We start from the raw sequence: 11,228 nt of genomic DNA on the forward strand, positions 1-11,228 counted from the left end.
GAGTATTTAACTAAGAAATTCGAAGGGGGAGCCCCTTATGGCTCGATAAATTCGATAAGGTCAGCAATATCACTTATATCCAGACAACCGACGCTACAATTAATAGATTCTTAAAGGGCGTGTTCAGATTAAGACCATAAAATCCAAAATATTCATATACATGGGATCCGGAGATTATATTTACATTCATTGAAAATTTACTGGTTACCCTAAGTTTACAGGAACTTACAGAGGAGACAATAATCCTAGTAGCGTTGGTAACAGCTCATCGTGTACAGACACTATTCAAAATAAGAGTCGACAATATTAGGAGATCGAACTCCGGGTTAGAAATAAAAATCCCCGACCTAATAAAGACGTCGAAGTCAGGAAAACCTCAACCCACCTTAGTGCTACCGTTTTTCAAAGAGAGGCCAAAACTTTGTGTGGCCATCACAGTTTTAGAATATTAGGAGAAAACGCAAGACATCCGCGCTAACTGCAAATACTTGTTTATTTCAATAAGAAGACCTTTTAGCGCAGTAGGTGCGCAAACACTTAGTCGATGGATAAGACAAGTCTTATCAAAGGCGGGAGTCGATACGTCAATGTTTACTGCACACAGTACACGACACGCAGCCGTTTCCAGGGCATACCGGAACGGGGTTGACATTAGGGTTATTAAGAACACGGCAGGCTGGACAGAAAGATCCATGGTTTTCGCGAAATTTTACAACAAGCCCGTTAAAGAACCCGAAAAGGAATTTACAGGGGCAATATTCCGAAATACTTCGTAGACAATTTCTTATGTACACAAATATTAATAAAACAAATAAAGATCTGAGCTCTTAACATCTACATGTAATCATCTCGAACGAGGATCTCACATAAATACGATCGAACTTCACGTACAGGTAAGTTCGTTTGATCGTTAAATGATTACGATATATCGCGATAACTAACGTTCGCGTCATATTTTAACATTTCTTATATTTGGGTTCGTATAGATTATTCGTATCGAAAATAATGTAAATTATTCGTATACATTTAGAGAAGGCAATTTCGTCAGCTTTTAAACGACAAATGAATTTTGATATGCAGGTTAACGAGTTGATTAGATTATCTTTAAGATAAATTCAGCATCGGATTTCCCGTTTGAAAAACTCGGCTGTATGCGCCACCGCCATGGCAAAAAGAACTTAGGAGAGTAGACGACGTATCGTCGTTACGAGTGCTCATTATTCAAACTTACCGTGTTCCATTTATCTCAGTTTTACATCGCGGGATGTGAAGATGTGAGCTGTGTGACGATGTCGGCAACTCAAGATCTCTCGCATGCATTATTCACAGTTTCGTATTGAAATTGCACGAGGCACCGGAGCCCGTGCAAGAAAATGGAAATGCATTTTGTTTATCACCTCCTTGACGTATTGCCAAACATCTATCGTACAAAGAGTAATTTTTTCTATCAGTCTTTTAATTCGACGGTATCTGTACTCTGCATGATCATTCTCGGATCGGTTTAACCTGATTCCCTTCGCGGTAGATTCGTGTCCATAACGAAGAAAAGTAACCTTATTATGCCGTTTCAAAATTATTAAAAAATTTTTACATCGCATTTATCGATTATACTATACTTTATTATGTTTCCTCGCGTACAACCTCATTTAGAATTATTCTATATACAACCATGAGAAATATAGAATTATCTATATTCTATCAAGCGTTGAAATCGATGCTTTCGGATAAATCGTTATCGTCGTAATACAATAGTGCCTATTCACCATTCCACGAGTAGAATGACGTATACCTATTGACTGGTATAGTGTCTCCTACTGACGTAATGCCAAGGTGCGTCTCCATACCTGTTTCGAATAATGCACGCGACGAACAATGACGTGTGGGGATGTATGTGGGTTACGGGTCGAGCAGCTGTTGCTCTTTACAACTGGTTCCTCACACTCCTGTGGGCGCTCACAATGTCACAATGACGTGTGAGCACTTGTGACAGCATCGTGTGGGTACTACATACTACATTGGAGTTTGAATTACAAGCGTTTGGCTGCACGCAAGGCTGGCGCGACTCTTGATGCTCCAAATACGACGCATACCGTACGCGCATTTCCAAAACGCTACCGATCAACGCTCGCGTTTACTTACTTTGCCTGCAAAGCTATCGTTAAAACTATGCTTTACAGCCATGCAAATTTACGCGTAAAAATACTTTTACCCGTTACGAGTAAAGTATCCATTTGAAAAATTGACCGCAATCTCTAATAGGTGATATCCGTCGTAGAGTTTCGCAAAAGACGTAACCAGTACGCTTTGACGGTTTCATTCTGTTAGGAACTTAAAGGTTGACTGGGCAATAATAATTGAGTCAGTGGTCTGGTAGAAAAGGGTTTATTGCACGCAGTATTTTCCTTGAACACTCTTCGTCGGTTAAACTCTCCTCTTACCTACTACTTCCAGATGGCGCTGGCGCTTTTCTATTTTATTCGACAATTCCACAACACATTCTACACCTCCAAGCTTATAATCCGCGAGTGTACGTTAACCTTAGCGTAAAGTCCACATCCATTAATACGCGGTGCGAGTAGTTCAATTTGGTAAGATACGTCACGCATGGTTTGTAAAGCCTCGGCAGCTTTGCCCTTCTCGACACTATACACAAGGCTGCTGCAGGGTTGTATTTGCCGCCTATCGAGTCTGGATCACATCACGTCGTGTCGGATCGCGTTACGCTCTCGACACTGATCGGAGATTAGCACCGCTAACCCCTCCGCCCAACAATCTCGTACTTTTCCCCTCTCCCTTTGCTATGGCGACCGTACGGCATCCCTCCGATTGCATTCAAATCACGCACAAAGAGCTTAACTTGAGAGCTTCTCTCGTAACCGCACACTAGAGCTGCGCATATCTGACACCCGTATCTAACGGATTTTTAACGACCTTTTGTTAGCCAAAAAATGTATATAAGCTTCTGAGAGTCGAGTACTGCCCGCAAAGAGGACAGCGCGGGGAAACGATGATCAGATATCGCATAGTTGGACGTAGGTTGTACCTTTTCGAATGTCCCTTTAAATTGTTGCCCTTTCAAAGAAAACCAGCTTCCACGCTCCTTCTCTCTCTTGTCTTCCTGTGAAAACAAAGTTGTCGAAACTGAACCGCTACACGGTGGTAAAAACTTAGCTAAAATTCAAAAAATGATAATTGCTGTATTAAAATGAATACAACGCCATCCTATTTAGTGACAAAGAGTGCATTTCAGGTAAAAATTTCAGAAGGCTATATTTTATACCTGGCATGGTAGGTCAGTTCAATGTTGCCGCTTGTAGAAGCATACACGCGACGTCTAGCGTACTGTGAATTTTTACCTGTGTTTCAGTGAGTGTTTTTTTGTTGAAGTGGTATTTTTTATTTCTGTAAAATGAAGAATTTTCCTAAAGGTATGTACAATATATTCTATGTTGTTGATTTTATTTATCGACAATGAATAAATACTAAACATGACGTTAAAGAGTGTCCGCGAAAAACGGTAAATTTACAAATAGAATTATTTTCTACTTATTGAAATATTAAAGAATCAGCTGCAGTAACCTGCAGGCTTGGTTTTCTAATCACTTTTCGTTTAGACTCACATGATTATTTCGGTCATGTCGGCCATATTGAATCCGTCATTTTGAATTTCGAAACTTTGATGTTTGATTTATAATTAGCGACCACAAAAACCATAATGTACCAATTTTTACGCAAATCTAATAAATTTCTAATATATATATTGGCCATATTGAATCCGCCATTTTGAATTTCGAAACTTTGATGTCTGATTTATAATCAGCGACCACAAAAACCATAATGTACCAATTTTGTCGCAAATCTAATAAATTCCTAAGATATATGTTGGCCATATTGAATTTCAAAATTCTGATGTCAGATTTATAATCAGCGACCACACAAACTATGATGTACCAATTTTTATATTTTAACGTTCATTTGACAACGTAATAAGCAGCGACATCGTCGTAGTAGGTAGTACATACATACATCGAACGTCGAATGGTAACACAACTCTCTTAGTTCTAACCGAAAACTTGTTTTTATTCGATGCGTTAAACAATTCGGTAATGTGGAATAAGCAAGTGAAAATTCTTATTTTAATCTTAATTGTGTCTCATGATTGTAATCATGTATCCGCTACAAGGGTTCGAGACATCGCATCGTATCGGTGAGTTCGCATTGTAAACCAGGTTACTTTCATGCGATTGAATACAACGTGACCTTAAATCGTACCTTGCAAATGTTGCATTTATAGAATTACGCGGTGCAGAAATCCGGAAATTGAATTGCCGTTGACAGGTTCGCACTCCTTAAACATATCCGATAATAAATGATTCTCGTGCGCCGTACCATCTCGTTAGTTCCTCGTTCAAGCGCAGTCGTGTAACGTCACGTTGAGTTCTCAAGATGGCGTTCCGAGCACAAGAGAACGATTTTGCTAGAGTCGTTAACACGATTCAGAGCCACGCCTCCTTCGACGAGGTTGCCTCCTTTTCCGTTCAAACACGTTGCGCGCAAAGAATCAAAAGGTACTCGAGACGAAACCAATCGTGCTCGGAAGATCTAAAAAGCGAAAGATAATCACTCCATTAGAGAAACTTTAACAGGATTTACTTATTCCGAGTGTCGTTCGTTCGCTGATTCGTTGATTAATATTCTACGTCGAGAAGTGAGATCACAGATAAAACTAGAAAATTCGTTTTCTTAATCGGAGGAAAAACGAACGATTGCGTTATCAAATTGAAACTTTTTGACAAAATTCTGTAAAAATCAACGATTAACGTTACGATCCCGTTACAATAATTATTCTAAATTTATGGTGTTAATAATTTCAAATGAAATCCAGGACCAACAAGTCGTCAATGTTGACTAACTCGATTTACCGTTACAATTCCTTGTCGATCTTTTAAATTCGTAACTCGGGCACTATTTGTGAGTGCATGCAATAAAAAGTAGGTTTGAATTTCGATGGAAACAGGTCAAGTCGGAATAGAGATAGATAGGTTGGTAGACAAGCATGGTAAGATGATAGAATGGGCCTATGCATTCGTCCGGTAAATAGCGTGATTGATCGATATTATATTCATAACAGGCAACGACTTGTCATCAATCATAGAGGTTCGCATATAACTACGGTTCTCGGTAACATTCCTGGTTAGTTGGTATAATACATTACGCTCCTAGTTCGTATCCTGACAACCGCGTGTTCTAAAATTATTTCCTTGTAAGTATCGCGAAAGCTACTACCTTCGCGATATTAATAACAATAAAAGTCGATAATTACACGAAGTTGTAAAAAGCACTTACTTACATTACGTGGCCGATGTTAATACGCAAAGGAGCTTTAGGATCTTGTTTTCTTATAACAAAATACATCTGTCAGCGTAGAAAATATGATAATAGTAAAATAAGAAATAGTCGATTATCGAGATGATTAGCTTAAAATTATCTTTCAGTAGGTATGCATATGATTTCACATATTGATATCGGAGCTCGATGGGTTGACGCGTGACTATGAGTTCAGTGTTGACAACGGTAGCCTTCTCTTACCGCCACTCGAAGTCCCTCAGGTAGTAGGATCCCGACAACCTAAATAAACAGGTTAGAATAAATAAGAGCTATTCTAAACGTCAACTCAGTGTTTGCCTAGCTGTCAGGAAAGTGAAGGGCACTCTCGGTCTCGAATGGATACCGAATCGGCCGTTTACAGCCCTCTTCCTGTGGGTGTACCATCGTCAACGGTGACAGTTCGGTAATATTTGTATCGATGAATCACCGTCATTCATGATAGATGAGTAAGCGCGTCGAGTGAGTTTTTGTAATTTTCTGCCTTTAACAACCATTTCGACAAAAATTAGTTTCCTAAAGGGAAACAAAAAATTAATGTACATTCGAATTAAACAAATCGAACGGTATCGCGGGTGTCTAGGTTTGTTTGCAAAGCTAACCAATAATAAGAAGTTCGTGTAGAAATATTTTACTATTATATTATCAAAAAATTCGCTTGTTCATACCACACGTACGTTTATTCTCTTACGTTAACGTAGCTGTTTGAAACAAATTTTCTATCCCGTCTTTTCCTTGTTTCTTCCTTATATCAACTTCCCTTTTCTATTTAATTTGTTTTAGAAAATCGATAAACGGTTCGGAGGATGATAAAGTGTTTCCCAAAAGGTTCTTTAAAATTTTATTTTTTAATAGAAAAATACGCCTGTTAGCGTAATCGTGGTGGACACTCGACAAACATCATCTTTCACGTTTAATTGTACTAGCATGTACTTTCATTTAAAATTGAAAAAGTCGGATATGCTCTACACGATTTGCGTTTTCTTAATAAACCAACCACCTGAAACCCCTTTCGTAAATAAATCCCGTATATTTATTTTAGATTTAGTTACCGCGCAAAGGGATTGCAAAGTATAAAGAACGGAGTAACCATGGAGATGAATGGAACCAGCGAAGGAAGCAAATAAAATTGAAAGCTGACGTCTGTCTGCGTGATCCTCTCACTCGTGGTCTTTCCGTAGTCTGTCAGCATGACACCGAGCGACGCCTTCTTTATTATACATTCAATTATTAGGCGCTGCGCATGACAAGCACTATTGCATATTTATATCTACCATCCGAAGCGAGTTCAGCCGGATAAGAGGGTTCCTGACAACCCATCACGAACATACGTTAACATTCTTAATAACGCACTCCTCTGTATGCATACACATCGAAGCGCTCACGACATATACAAAAACGTACACGCATACGTGTGAAGAATATGCCACACACGCGAGAATATAAAACATACGTATACATAGTGGCGGGATACGCGCAGAAACCGTCCTGCTGCAGTATAATTTCAATACACGAGGAAGCTAACAGCCTTTATAACCTGTTTATTACGATAATACCGTAAATTTGCATCGCGTGTTCCCCGTAATCGCTTGCCGTGGCGGATGTCATATTACGTTAACTACAGTAGTTAAATAGGCATCCTGGGGATAGGCCCAAACTGGTATACCGAGGAATTTGTGTTCGTCCTATATTTACGTGTGTATGCGAGTATCAATTTCAAGGCGGTTTAATGAATTTTAAACATTTTTCATCCTAGCCGTTTCGATAGCGATAGACAATAAATACCTGGTTGATCGTAAAGACATATATTTTTGGACTCTTTATTATACCTATAACTTTATAGTACCCTTTATAGTACAATGTTTTCGTTTCCCTTTGCCGGTTTAAAGCCTCGACTAGATACTTATTTTGTGCAACATACACGCATACGTACATATGTAAATCTTATCGCGAGCGTTTCTCTGACTTTGAGAACAATTAATAACTTTGCTACATACGTAAACACCTACAAACAATCTGTTTAACAAAACAAATTTTACACGCGAAACGCAAACTGCTTTTTCCAAATAAATTCCAATACGAATATTCGTATTCGTGGTAGAAAAATCCGAGCCAAGGTAGCAGCTTTTTCGTCAACAAAATGCTGAACTCCGATCGTATATCAGACACCGCCCACGGCGACCGTAGCTCCATAAAAAGAACAAAAACTTTCTTATTTTCCCTGGCCATGGCCGCCTGCTTTGATATACGATACGTTTGTACCGTGTCGGCCAAAGCCTTCGAAAGCCGACCATCTACCGTAACAGCATTTTTATGCTAAACTGAACGGTGCAACTGACAAGAATTGACAGAGTTCGAAAAACAGCTGACAGTCCGCCATGGGACCACTCCGCTATCCGACAGCGGTAAATTTTCAACTGTCTCTCGGTCACTTTTTCCCCTCTCTTGCAAAATAAATGTTCGTTCGATTCTACCATTGCATGTGTGACTTTTGCTATTCCATATGTATGTGATACGTGGTTGCTAATACAAATCTCGGATGGAAATTTCGCAAATTTTGCGTTTCAATTTCTATTCGAAGCCACCGAAGCCGCCATAACGCTACGATTTTTTCTTTTCTTGATTAACTTGATTTTTCTAACCGACAAACTGTAATTGCGATTAGTCGATCCTCGCTTCCTTAGCTACGAGGGAAATGTTAGGATAGAATATTTGAACTGTAGAATATTTTCATTTTAGTCTTACTGCGGGGTGGTTTCTTCCAAAATTTTTGAACGGATGTTCAGGCAGTTTAGATTTTAATAAATTTTTGAATTCTAAGATAATGTCAAAAGAAATTTCTGCTCCTCGTGAATTTATAATACAGAATTCTCACAGACTTCTCATTCTACGCTCGAAAGATTCTTGTCAATTCCAGTCTTCACAATTACGTCAAAATGAATGGCGTCGATTCACGGATACGTTAACCGTGTCTTATACTACTTTCATGGTATAAATGCTACACAATTTAGAAATCAACTTATAGGAAGCTAATTCCAGTTAATCACGATACTACATGTCAGCGAACACTATTACAATGCCTAGAAGACGGCACAACAAGGATGTAGATTTAGCGCCGATGTTTTCGCCAACTGCTGAAACACTGTTACACGGTAAAGACGTCGGGTTAATCCCATGATGTTGTTGTTTGAATCTTCATCGGTAAGAAAAACCTCAAAAGAAAATACCCTTCGAGTACAAGGTGATGGTCGATAACCAAAATTAATGCGATCGACGAACGATTGACATCGCTGTCATCGCGTCAATTTGCGTCTTTATTTAAAGTGACTAAGGAATATTGTACATCCTTTTCGCACTACTTTGTGATGCGCTATTTTTTACATTTCTTACATCTTATCTATCTAACTCTCCCGCTCTCATCCTTCCGTTCCTCTTCCTACCATTCTTTTAACTTTAACTTTAACTTTCGTCCTTCCATGCTTTGTCTTGACTTTATTTCTTCATTAATTTCTCGTTTAATACTCATCCTTCCTTGCTTTTGTACACAATTTTTTAACATTCATCCATCCGTTCTATACTTTATTCAATCTCTCGCCTGTTCCTATTTTTGTTATATTTACATTTCAAATGTTGTTTCTTTTCTTTATTTCGCAGCTTCTCTTCGCATCTACTCTCATTCGTGCGTACTCATTCTTGAGAGTGGGATGCTAGGTTTATTATTATTATACTTAAGTCTAATATAATACATACGCTATTATTAGTATTCTTAATATTTGCAAGCCGAGCCTGCCTTTTTTGAAACCTCAGTCAGACTTTTCACATTCTCTTTATACTCTATAATGTATATGGACAACTATCCAAAATAGAATAGAAAAATATTACATATCTCTTTATAACGTTCTTTTACTTATGCTATTATCACATATTAATTTTCTTTTCCTTTTAAAATACATTTACTTTGGTTTCGTTTTACTCTTTGTACTTTCCTCATATTTTTTACGCTACCCTGTGACTCTGTACTCATATAAGTTAACGACAATAAAGAATACATATCAAAAATATAAATACTCTTTCTTATACCTTAAACGTGTATATGTTTTCTATTTCTAGCTAGTTGCACCTTTGTTACTTTGTTGTGTTTTATTCTTTTCCCCGGCCTATTCTTATCGAGAATCTCGCGATATTTTTTGAATTCTACGTTATTTATCACAATTTAACTTTTATCTACCGCGTTTGTCTAACTATGGTGTTTCTCAGTCTTTCAGTTTCGTCATATTTTTAAATCTTCTTCCCTATCTCCTTTAGGAATTGGTTGATTATCTTGAATACTTTAACTTTGTTCAGTCTTATCAGTGCTAATGTGGACTTCGTCTATCTCCTTCCCTATCCTTTCCAATACTTTCGTTTTCTCGAAGTTGCATAGTCCACATTCGAACAGCACGTGGTCGATGTCCTCCTCGTCTTGACCACAGTCACACAACGGTCCTTCTACTATATTTTTCCTGGCCTGCGACGCTTTTAGATTGTAATGGTTACACCTCAATCTAGATATGGTCCTTATCGTTTCTCTGTTTAGTCTGTCTCTGATTTTCTGGAACCAAGGTTTCGCTGTCATCGCGTATTTGCGTATTTGCGTATTTGCGTCTTTATTTAAAGTGACAAGGAACAGTATTACATCCTTATTGCACTACTATGTGATGCTCCGTTATTACAATTCTTTCTTCTTATATGTCTAACTCTCTCATCCTTTCGCTCTTTAATTTCTTCTCCCTACCATTCGTCTTTGCTCTTTCCTATTTATAACTTCTTGCTCAGTCTTTCATCAACCGCTCCGATATGCATTTAAACCTCCTCGCTTTTATGCTCTTGTAACCTTTCATCCTTCCATGCTAAACTTTTATTTTCACATTTTATAGTCTCCCACCCTTCCACACTTGGCTTTATTTATTTACATTTTACTTACATTCGCTTTTTCATTCCTGTGATCACTCATCCTTTCATACTTCGATTTTATTTACATTTAATTTGTCTAAACTTATTCCATTCTCCTACTCTTTCATCCTTCCATACCTAAGCTTTCGCATACTTGAACTCCCATTCTTTCCGCTCTCATCGCGGTCCTGGATCCCGAATCGAAAAGAAAGACGGTTAGTCGCACGCGAGCTCTCACGCAGTTTATATATGTATATGTACTCTAAATAATATTTCTTTATTTCTATTAAATAAGTTCATAATTGTAAAGTGTTCTCTCATTTACAACACAAGGACTCTATGAATCGCATAACGAAGAGAGAGCTAATTATTATCTTAATTAGACTATTTATTAATACCTATGGATCACATTAGTATTTGCGATTTGCCATGTATGTAGTAGGGTCGCTCCAAACACCTCGAAGATAGTCTTTAAAGCTACTAGTTTGCTATTCCTAATTTATACCATTTGTAACCACCGAAATGTTGCGGTACATTTCCAGGGAAAACACCTTAAGCTTGCTGCAAACTGTAAATGGATTTCGCGAGTACGCTCTTTACGTTTATCCCGAGGATTTGCACCTTTTGAAGTCGGATATCGTACCATCGCTGTCGTCGTTGCCAAACTAAGATTGGTCTTCATTGTCCGCCGCTATACAGACAGGACAGGGGGAAGCACGAATATCAATGTAAAGTGAGACGGGTCTTGAACTGGGGGCAATCTGGACAGTGCATCGGCCAATGGATGACAGGTATCGACCTGGATCAACATCGTTTTCCTGTAAAGTGCCGCAGCCCTGTCCCGTCTTCTCGCTCGCTCTTGTGCTCTCTCTCTCTCTCTCTCTCTCTCTCTCTCTCTCTCTCTCTCTCTC

At 38.5% G+C, this 11,228-nt stretch overlaps 2 long non-coding RNA genes across 4 annotated transcripts in view; one reads left to right on the forward strand and one right to left on the reverse strand.

The window, feature by feature from the left end:
* Window positions 1–2,373: 2,373 nt before the first annotated feature.
* On the reverse strand, window positions 2,374–4,641 carry LOC128881072 (uncharacterized). The gene is made up of 3 exons (XR_008457977.1): window positions 4,273–4,641; window positions 3,281–3,402; window positions 2,374–3,118 (listed from the first exon to the last, which is right to left on the reverse strand). It is a non-coding gene; the product is annotated as an uncharacterized LOC128881072 (long non-coding RNA).
* LOC128881073 (uncharacterized) overlaps window positions 3,311–11,228 on the forward strand; it is an 11,962-nt gene continuing 4,044 nt past the window's right edge. For 2 of the 3 annotated variants that reach the window (XR_008457978.1, XR_008457980.1), the window contains exon 1: window positions 10,637–11,108. This is a non-coding gene — a long non-coding RNA (uncharacterized LOC128881073). Of the gene's footprint in view, window positions 3,429–10,636; window positions 11,109–11,228 lie in introns of those variants that run through there. The other variant, XR_008457979.1, reaches the window with a different exon arrangement.

The sequence above is a fragment of the Hylaeus volcanicus genome, chromosome 8, assembly GCF_026283585.1.
Source record: "Hylaeus volcanicus isolate JK05 chromosome 8, UHH_iyHylVolc1.0_haploid, whole genome shotgun sequence".
Classification (NCBI taxonomy): Eukaryota; Metazoa; Arthropoda; class Insecta; order Hymenoptera; family Colletidae; genus Hylaeus; species Hylaeus volcanicus.